This window comes from Dioscorea cayenensis, chromosome 5 (assembly GCF_009730915.1).
Source record: "Dioscorea cayenensis subsp. rotundata cultivar TDr96_F1 chromosome 5, TDr96_F1_v2_PseudoChromosome.rev07_lg8_w22 25.fasta, whole genome shotgun sequence".
Classification (NCBI taxonomy): Eukaryota; Viridiplantae; Streptophyta; class Magnoliopsida; order Dioscoreales; family Dioscoreaceae; genus Dioscorea; species Dioscorea cayenensis.
In genome coordinates, this window is record NC_052475.1 from 8442347 (window position 1) to 8452958 (window position 10612).

The window sequence follows — 10612 nt, forward strand, 5'->3', positions numbered from 1 at the left end:
TTCGCATTTTTATCACACAAGCACTTATTAGCAGATGTAATGACGAAGTGTTTGGATGGTAAGAAATTTCATAAATTTTGGGAGATGCTGGGAGCATGCATGCTTCAATCATGGGGGCATTTGTTAAGGTCTGATTGAAGTTTTACTGAAGCTGAGCAAGGGAAGCTGTGTTATTGAAGATATTTTTGCTGAAGATGTTTTGTTTCTAGTGTTTTGTGCTGTCTAGTAATAGTAAGGGTAGTCGTGTTTGAAAAGTTAATATGATCTTGAAGGAAAAAAGAGAATGAAATGAATGGTGGAGATGAGAAGATCCATGAGATTGGTTCAAGTTCAAGGCATAAGCAGTGAAGGTCTTAGCACTTGACACGTTGGGTTCTTACTCACCAGCTCATGTACTACATCATGTTTAAGTTTTATGTTAAATTGTTTTTCCTATGTTGAGAGGATAAGATGATAAGTTTGTAGTTGAATGAAGGAGAAGACTCTCTCTTACTTTCCCCAAGTTTCCTTTCAACTCTACAGATCTTTCATTGGAGTTTTCTATAAGGTTGTCGTTTTGTAGGATGAGATGAGGCCTATCAAGAATTGGGTCTTCTCAATTGTCTACATTATTAAGAATGTCAATGCTTAAAAGTTCATTTGGAACACACTTTTTCTTAAGTTGGTTCTTAACCTTCCTTAGCTCTTCTTAGGCTAATTTAAAGTGATTTATAGTGATCCTTAGCATTTCTAGGGAAGGAGGAGAGAAGAAGGGAGGTAACTTCAATCACTATGCATCTAAGTGTTGTTACTTTAACAATTATATTCTACCCAATAATTTGGTTGATTTAGGCTTTTATAGGCCTATATTTACTTAGTGTAATGGTCAAGAAAGGACCACCTATAGATGGGCCAAATTGGACTAGTATCTGTCGAATATTGATTAGGTTGCCCTTTTGACTCTTATACTAACTAGCATGCCCAAAACTAGTTCTGGTCATGTTCTTATGTTTCAATTTGATGTTTATCATGTTCTAAGAAAAGAAAAATTTTCTCTTTTGACATATTATCAGCTCAAGTATGATGACCATCAAAGACCAGTTGCTAGAGCATTGAAGAGTTTGCATAGATTCTGGGATGTTTCTACTATACATGTTTTTTTATATGTATTTCTTAGACAAAAAACTTTTTTTTTTTGTTATTATTTTGAGGTTAGGTAGATTGTCTCATCTAGATTGAGAATTGGATGGGGTAGTTGGTCAAGGTTCACAACACTCCTTAATGTTGAAAGCACTTTATAATAGGAATTTTGCCTTGATTCGATAGGATGCTAGTAAAAGGGCTCAGAAAGCTAGTATGCTATGGGTCAAAATAGTGATTCTAACACTAAATTGTTTTCATAATTCATTTTGTATTCATTCTAAGTAGAATTGTTAATATAATGAACGCTTTTGGTTCTGTGTACTTTGAACATCATTAGTTTGAGAAATGTTTCGCTAATTTTCTCCTAATCCTTGACAAGCTTCTAACTTTGCTTATTATTTGGATATTTACGATGCTTTGTGGGTTGATCTTATTGTTATTTTTTACTCTGATAGTCTTATACTGATTCAACTTGTGACTAAAGAGGAATTTTACCATACTTATAGGTCCATGTCAAGAGGTAAAAATCCAGGCCCTTATGACCTAAACATTGAATTTTACTTAGTTTTATTGGCAAATTATTTATAACCAACTATATAGAGTTGTAAATTTTTTTTTTAATAATGATTCTATGCTTGCTTCTTGATGAAGAACTTACATTGTTCTCATTCCTAAAGTTAACTCCCCTACGGTTGTATTTCCTTTTAGATCAATCTTTTTATGCAATGCTAGTAATTAAATAATTCATAAAATCATTACAAATCACCTTAAAAATGATAATCCACATCCTTATTAGGTTAAAACAAAGTGGTTTTCTGGCCAGGAGGAATACAATGAATAATATCTTAGTCATTCAAGAGGTTTCCCATTTCTTAGAGTACTATACCTATAGCTCTTCTAAAATGATGATTAAAGTGGATATAGAGAAAGTGTATGATATGATTAAGTCGAATGTTATTCTTGTAACTCTTAAGCAAATAAAATTTTCCTAGCATCCAGGTTTCTTGGGTTAAGGCTTGTATCACTACGAGTAGTTTTTATTCTCTTGTTAATGGGAAGGATAGTGAGTGGGTTAAAGCCTCTAATCTAAAGACCTTAGGAAAGGGGTTCTATATCTCCGTACTTGTATATATTAGTTTTCTAAAACCTTTGCAAACCTATGAATTTTTCCCTTTGTAATAACATCATTTCTGGGTTTGCTTGTAAGTTGAGTACTAGTTGTAATCAATTACTATTTGTAACTAGAACTACTAGGGCAATAGTTGGATCACACAAGCTACATTTATCAATATATAGCAAGCTTACTAACAATGCTCTAACTTGAATAAATCTACAATCCACTTTCTTTCTTGGTGTAACAAGATAATAATTGCTTCGATTATTAAAATTCTTCTGATGGTTGCCTACCACAAGCACACGGACCGTCAAGAAATACCTCATGCCAAAGCATGCTGCTCATACTCCTTAGGGCCAAGGAATTACTATTTCTCACTTTTCACCTACTATCTATCTTAAATGACTTAAGGGTGTTTTGTGTCTACACTAACTAATAAAAACTATGAATTAGAAGCTTCAAGCAAAGCACAATCTCTAGAGGGAAAATCAATGGAATGTGATTTAGGAATATGATTTCGGTGTTACAAAGTTATGTTTGGACCAAGATATATATAAGATGAACTAACCATAATACCTTAGTGATTAGCTTATAATCGCAAATTAGAGTTGGATTAAATCAATTTGTAACTAACTCTCCTATGATTTCATTATATTCTAGGTGTCTCCATCATAAGGATTTCCCTAAAACAGAGGGCTTGCCGACACCTGAATTCTTGGTTATGTCAACACCTCAAAACCTGATCAATCTATGTAAGACCTAGTGAAAAGGAAAAACCTTCCTCAAATATATAATTAAAACATGAATTATGGAGTTCTCCATAACGTAATTAATAGCATACAAGTATCATAAATTTAATCTCAAACACTAAAAATTCAGTAACCAAGACAAAGTTTTCAATGATCACATGTTCACTTAAGGTTCACCGACATCCATGTCCTCAGGGGTTTAGTTTAACATAAACTTAAAATAAACAAGATAAAGTAAGAAAAAGCATAAGAGAATCATTTCTAAACTCCACCTTGATAAGATGATGGTGAGGAGAGAAAAACACTAAAGGCACCCAAAAAGGCCTCCCCTAATCCTCCCAAAATATGGTTCTCTTCAAGGATGTTTTATTCTCTAGTGTTAGACCTTCAATATTCATCCTCTCCTCATCACAATCACACCCAAACCTTGCCTTCATAATGAGAATCTAGCTCCAAGAGTTGTCGGTGGATATCGCTTTGAAGGATTTCTCAAAAAGTTTCTAACATAGGCTATTTATATCTAGCTCCAAGAATTGATGACGCTTGTTGCTTCCTTTGCTGGCGTACAAACACCTACACACCTTTAAGCTCTTTTGGTGTAGCCTAAGGAAGTATTAAAACTCAAATTTGGGAAACCTAATGACACTTGCAACCTCCCTTGTGGTTGCTCTAGTAACTACAATAATTGTTAGTTGATAGGGTTAGTGGGACTACTAATAGTTGGAACAATTATACTATATCTTCAATTGGTAAAGTAATTCTTATTAACAGCTCTTTGCTTTCTGTTCCTAACTACACTTTGTCATTTTGTGCTATCTCAGACAATTTCTTAAATAGGATTACCAAAGTGACTAGGAAGCGAAGGGCTACCATAGAAGTAGCTTCCATTTGTGGCTTGGAGCATTACTATACTAGAGAAGTTTGAGGGGGGCTTGGGTGTTATGAACCTAAGGATTACTAAATAAGCTTAGATGGCTAAAAACCTATTTCTTATGCTGAATGCTGATTGCAAGTTTTGGGTGAAGTTGCAATCCCATATGGAAGGTTGCTTAAAATTCTACTAATGAGTTCCCACTTGAGCTACTGGTTAATGAGATAAAAAAAAATCTCCTTAATGGCTCCTTTAAATTCCAACATCCTCCATTTAACTCGCTCTTCATCACAAGTGATTAGATCCAGCAGTCTCAAGCTTGAGTAATATAGAAAAGATGTTTCTTTTAAAGTGATGAAGAAAAGAGGACCATTCTCAAGTATCAATGACTAAGGAAACAAACACATTTATTAGGCTAAGGATTAACAAAGGAGTTCCTACATAAAAGAAAGGATCTCTCCTAAGTTAATAGATATGATGCCTCAAGCCAACAAAGGAAAGAAAGCATGATAGCAAAAAAAAATGTAAAGGAATACTCACGGTTCAAACAAGTCAAAACATGCCAACACAATAACTCGATGATCTGAAGGCTCATGGCCTGATGAAATTAAAATGAAGCTCAAAAGCATAAACAAGTCAAGACTTGAACATCTCAGATGCGTGATTATTGTAAATCTCAAGTCCCAAGACATGAAGAAGTCAAAGAACCAAAGAGTACCACATGTCAAAGAGCTAATAGTTTCACAACCATGAAAAATCCTGACTCATTAATATATGGATATCACAACTTGAGATCCATGAAATGCTTCAAAAGCAAATAAGTCAAAGAAGTCAAGCTAGTAATAATCCTAAGATGTGAATGAGGTCATTGCTTGACAATGTACAACTCAAACCTTAAAAACACATGGAGTTGAGACTTTAAAATTTCACGTGAACAATAAATGCAGCTCTTGAGTCCTATGCCATAATGAAATCAAGGATAAAAATGGTTTCACAAGTCAAAGACTTGGAGGCTTTATAAGCATGAAAGGCTGAAGTCTTCAAACACCAAAATAGAAGGGATCAAGTTTGTGAGTTATAAAAATAGAGGAATCACAGCTTGAGATTCAGGCAATATATCAAGAAGTTTGTCATAAAAGAAAAATAAATAAAATAAAATAACCTAGAAGAAGATGAAGATCACAAGTTAAAGGAAGCTTACTCAACTGCACTTTCCAGTGGGAAAAACTAGGAGAAATCTAGATGTCATAATTCCCTTTATAGAAGTTGAAGAGTTCAAGTCATGTAGAAGTTATAAAAATAAAAACAACAAGCAAATAAATAAATAAATAATAAGGATAAATACAATTCCTTGTCTTTGGGCCTCTTTTCAAATCTATATGTTTGTCAAGCTCATCTATTTGTCATGTAAATGTATTCGCCACTTCACAGAATGACGTTGATATATGTTCTTTCTTTCTTTCATTCACACTCATGCTTAAATCGAAGGTTCCTATGTCAGTGTATGCCCTAATTAACATTAGGGGTTTTGCCTTAATGGAAGTTATGAATCCAAAATCATTTAAAAACATACACTAATTTTTTTTTATAAAAAAAATCATTTGTGATTAATTATTATTTTGAACGATAGATCCTAATGAAGGTTCAGCAAAGAATAAATAACCCCACAAAATACAAATAATTTTCATTGAACAAACCAAAATTTAAATATTTTATTTAAATTAATTCTAGCATGTAATTGATTTTTTAAGTTAAAACAATAGAAAATGATAAAGAATTTTCCTCGAGCTTTTCTACTAATTATTCAGTTTAGGTTAGAAAAAGAATGGAATTATAATTTTTAAAAAAATAGTATTGATCTTTAAAATTAAGGCCTTACAAACGGATCTGGCCCCAATTTATAATCATCAAAGTGAAGTATGCACTCTACATATCTGAATATTATAAAAAAAGAATTTTACAACAACCACTACTTGCCCATAAATAAATCAGAGAAAAGGCCAAAAAAAATGGGTTTATTAACTTGAATAAATATGTTTAAACAGAGGGGAAAATGGTATTTTCATTGAATGAGCATCACATGATAAGAGTTTCATATTCTTCGAAGATGTTCTTTTATTGGCCATATTATCTCAAATATGTCAAAAGGATAACATATATTGTACACTATAACAATAGTATTACAATAGCGAGAAAACATATTTCACTTACAGATATTCATTACTCTTTTAACTCTAGAATCTAAAGAGCTCTTATGCATCTTGTTAGTGCAACACACATAAATGACATCATTTGACAACCATAATGATGTGGCAACAAGATGATGTGGAGCTTTTGATGACAAGGCTTGATGATGTGGTAACTTGAAGACTTGGAGATATCTTAAGAAGGATCTAACTTGGGAAACAAGCAATAATTATGTGGAGGCAAAGTTATGTTTGGTTAGTTGAAAATTAAGAAAAAGATCTCAATCTATATTTGGCAATGAACTGATTTGGAGTGCAACTTTTTAGAGGCCAAGTTTATATTGAAGCCTATTTTGGTAACAAGCTACATGGAGACACAAGTCATGAAAGGAAGCAAGATGTAATAGCCATCTTGGACAAGGCTAGAAGAAGGCAAAGCTAATTATGGGAGGAGCCATTTGGAGACAACAATGCATGGAAAAGGTTGAAGACTTGATTGTGAAGAGCTAAACTTAGATGAGTAGAAGATCAAGTTAAGTAACTAAAAGATTGTGAATATCAAACTTGGATGACTTGGAGATCAAGTTTGGTAGAAGATTTGAAGATCCGTTTGTGGGCTCCTTTTTTCTCACCAAACCTTTTGTTAGGATTAGACTGGTTAAAAAATAATGGATCACAAATCAAATTTTAATTTTTTATGACTTCAAAAGATTATGGGTTCATGACTTCCATTAGGGACAAGCTCCTAATGTTAATTACCCTGGACATTGTCGTAAGAACCTCCAATTAAAAAAATAAGTGTGAACAGGAAAACAAGTTGTGGCAATAAATTTCATTAATTTCAATAAATATGAATTTATATACTTCATTGAAAGTACAATGAATTTGAAATCATCTTGATGCTACTTAGGCTTATGGCTTAAGCAAACAATGATTGTAGCATTTTATCTCCTTTCAACTATTTTGCCGAAAAGCGCGCTTTGACTTCTGTTAACATTTAGTCCTCGTCAAATTTTTCTGAAAATCATCTTATGTGCCTGTGCCCCGTCACCATGTTGCATGTCTTGTTACCATATTGAGTTATATATCTCATTACCTCCTTGCAACAAATTTAGCCGTTGCTTTGAGATGAGCATTTTTTTTGCTTTGGGATGAGTGCTTTAACTCTACATAAGAATGTTTCTTCCTCTTCATATAATGGGTATTTACCATTACAAAACTAGTAGTATTCTTGTCCAATTCTCAATGACCTTCAATCCGTCAATGGAAGCCCTACTTAAACCTTTGCCTAGTAAAACCCATCGAATACAATATGGCCTCATATATTCCTCCCATATGTCACTTTCTTCTCCTTTAGCTATTATGGTACGTTGATTTTGTAATCAACACCAAAGTCCTCCCATGTATTATCCATGAAATCTCCACAATGTTTCATTCATTTTTTTTATAGCCTTGGGCCTTTATTTTTTACAGCCTTGTGCACTTTGATTATATACACACACACACACATATATATATATATATATAATTTTTAGTAAGTGAAATATCAAAGATAGTGGGAAGAAAGAGAGTTTGCATAGCTATTAATGAAGCTACGTTAATGGTAGTGGTGGTACATAAAATGCTTTTTTTTTTTATTCACCACTACCAAATCAGAGGTAATCCTGTGCAATATTCATATACACTATTCATATATATATACATTTAATTGGGAGGAAACGTAGACATAGGTTGTAGTTTGGCAGCATTTTTTCATCTTAACTACTTCCATTATTGGTTCCCTTCCTTGCAATTATTTATTTTGTTTATATGAGTTTTCTTTTAATTCCTAATTCCATTAGGAATTTATTATTAAAATAAAAAATAATAATAAGATATTTTTAAAAAAATGAAAATGAATAAAAGAGAGAGGGAAAAAGAGGGAGTTTGAAGTTTTAAAAAGAAATTTAAATTCAAAAAGAAGAAGAAGAAGAAGAAGTGATAAGAATTGGAAAAAATTTGAATTTAAATTTTAAAAAAAAATCTCTCCCGGGAGTTGGAGATTCTTCGGGGTGTTGAGGATCTTCAGGGCCTAAGGAGAAGAGAGGAGGAGTTTTGAAAAAAGGAGGGACAAAAAGAAAAGAAGGGGAGGGAGAGAGGCGACGGAGAGGGACCTGAAAAAAAGACCGAGATTTTTTTTGAAGAAAAGAGAGAAATTAAACAAGAAGAGAGAGAATTTTGAAGAAGAAGTGAGAAGGAATAAGGAGAATAATAGGACAAGGAGGTCGGAGAAGATTGATCTGCAAGAAGAAGAGGTACTGTAATTTTTTTTGTAAAGTAAAGAAAAAATAGATGCAATTGTTTTTTTAAAAAAAAAACTTATTTTTGCATGATGAACATAGTGTCTCCATGTTGATGTCTCCATGCCTCTACATATGATGGGCCCCACTGTTAAAAATAATAGGTTTTTTTTAAAATTTGAGAGCATGCCATGCATATTCCATGCCCATGATGCTTCCTGCATACATTAAAAAAAAAAAAAAAATGGAATGGGTCCCACGTGATTCTTTTCATGCTTTGTTTTTATCTTTTTCTAAAAAAACCATGCACGTATGCATCATGATGAGCATGCATTTCTTTTCTCTCTCTCTCTCTCTCGTGTTTGGGCTTCTCTCCTCTTCCTGATTCTTCTCTCCATGCCATCCATTACGGAACCGAGCTCTTGAGATGAAGATGAAGAATAAGATCAATAGAGATTATTACCTCGCTCTCCATATCTATCCGATGATGTCGATACTTCCGAGCAGCGAGGCGATTGAGATCCGAGATGTATGGGCGGAGAACCTTGAAGACTTGTTCGCTCTCACTCGTTGAAGACTTGTTCGCTCTCACTACGTTTCCATGAGTGCAGAGTTCCCTGGTGTTGCTCATTTCCTTGTTAGTGTTTTCCCTACTACCGATGGCTACCACTACCTCACTCTCAAGGCCAACATTGACATCCTGAAGTTTATCCAGTTCAGCCTTACTCTCCCCGCTACTGATACCTCTCTCCCTGCCTCTCCTTGGGTATAATCTCAGTTATGGGCTAATGAAGATGAATCCCTTGCATGAAGAGAAAGATGGGGATGTCTCCATTGTCCTCCAATGAAGCTAGGTAGCTTGCAAGGATTTCCCTGATTCATAGAATTTTATGTGTGAAATATCTCTTCAGCAAGATATCACATGAGTGCTACTGCAAACCATACTATTGCTATGTCCGTGACGTTATGGCTCGCTGCAAACACCGGACTGGGTTGTTAAGACATTGTCATGCATTAAATAATGGCAGTAAATGGCAGAATATGAGAAAAAATCTGGTTGGTATGGCCACAGAAACTGAACTGGAAGACTTCAAGCTCTGAATTGAGGGTGCTAAGAATGCTACCTTTGCGGCCATTGAAGAAAGTATTGTCCCTGGTGTTGGTGCGGCTTATGTCCACCTCTCTGCATATGTCCCTGCAATCAAGAATAAGATTGAAGACAACGATGAGAATTTGGTGCCAATGTTATGTAAAAAGCACTGGTGACACTGCAGCCTTGATAGTGCACATTGCCGGAGTCGAGGAAAGGAAGAAGTGGTGAGGGAGAAAACTAAGGATCGTGATTGGGAGATATGTTATAATACCATAATTGACAAGCATGAGTGACCCCGCAAAGGTGATAATATATATGCCTTGCAGAGCTCTGTTTCAATGGCTGGACTTGTCTTAACAACACAATCCATTGTCTTTGGGAAGCCCAGACCCAAGGCTCTTGTTGCTGCTCCGGCCCCTGGTACTCTTATGGTATAAGTCTAACCAATTTTCTTTTCGTCTTTGTCGAATTTAGGATTACTTATCCAGAGTTCTGGTAAATGGGAAACCAAGCTAGGGACTATTCAAATAAGCTGATCTTGGAATGACATGCTATAACATGGGTGTTCTACATTAGATATTCTTGTAGCTTTGCATTTGGAATTTTCTTGTCACTTTGTAAAATAAAAAAAATGAAGGATGAGAAGAAAAGGGAGAGAAAAAAAAATGGTGAAAAGTTAGTAAAAAAAAGAAAGGGAAAATAAAAAAAATGAAGGGTGAGCTGAGAGAGAGAAGGAAAAAAATATGGAAAAAATGAAGGGTGAATTTGAAAAAAAGAGAGAAAAATATGGAAAAATGGAAGGGTGAGCTGAAAAAAAGAGAGAAGGAAAAATATGGAAAAAATGAAGGGTGAATTTGAAAAAAAAGAGAGAAGAAAAAAATATGGAAAAATGGAAGGGTGAGTTGAAAAAAAGAGAAGGAAAAATATGGAAAAATGGAAGGGTGAGTAAAATGAGAGAAGAAAGGAAAATATGGGAAAATGAAAGGATGGGTTAAAAAAAAAAGAGAAAAAGAAGAGAGTAAAAAAGTGAGAAAAAAAGTAAAGGATGAATTTGAGTGGGGGTATTTTGGTAATTTTTCTTCGCAGGCTTCCTCTAGAAAAATCCTATGAAATTTCTCTAATTCCACCTTGACTTTCTTGGGGTAACGAGACTTTTCATAAAATTTTCTCTAATTCCACCTTGAAGCCTTGGCTTTCT